The sequence below is a fragment of the Penaeus monodon genome, chromosome 20, assembly GCF_015228065.2.
Source record: "Penaeus monodon isolate SGIC_2016 chromosome 20, NSTDA_Pmon_1, whole genome shotgun sequence".
In the NCBI taxonomy this organism is placed as follows: Eukaryota; Metazoa; Arthropoda; class Malacostraca; order Decapoda; family Penaeidae; genus Penaeus; species Penaeus monodon.
In genome coordinates, this window is record NC_051405.1 from 44,408,410 (window position 1) to 44,408,928 (window position 519).

The following is a 519-nucleotide window of genomic DNA, read 5'->3' on the forward strand; positions in this document are numbered from 1 at the left end:
AGCTAGGATAAAACAAAGTCGGGCTAGATAAGGCTAGGCATATGAAGATTAGGGTAATTTAGGCCTAGCTAATTTGGTTAGATTAGGCCATGTAGGACTAAAATCAGACTAGGTTCAACTGGAATGAATTTAGTTAGGTTAGGCTGGGCTGCTTTAGGTTGCTATGGGCGAGTTATTTATGTGAGGCGAGCTTATGCTAATTAGAAGTAAGTTAGACGAGAATAAGTTGGATGAATCAACTAAGGACCAAAGTAAGTTATGCGTCAAGTTAGGCTAAGCTTGGACTATGATAGGTTAAGATATGCTGAAAAAAAATGCACGTTAAAGCTGGCTAGGCTAAGTTACATTAGCCTAGCTAGAATCCACGCGCCTAAGCAGCTTTAGACTAGCGTTTCCTCAATTCAGTTTAAATCACATAGCCGTATTCTAGGTTTTATTTAAGATAAATCAATCCAGTCTAGGCTCGGTGAAGACGCGACTATAGACATGACTAAAATAGCATTTTATATCTCCGCGAGA

At 39.3% G+C, this 519-nt stretch overlaps 1 protein-coding gene across 1 annotated transcript in view; it reads left to right on the top strand.

Annotated features, from left to right (window-relative positions):
- The window catches only part of LOC119586012 (organic cation transporter protein-like), a 23,322-nt gene that overhangs the window by 15,406 nt on the left and 7,397 nt on the right, over window positions 1–519 (top strand).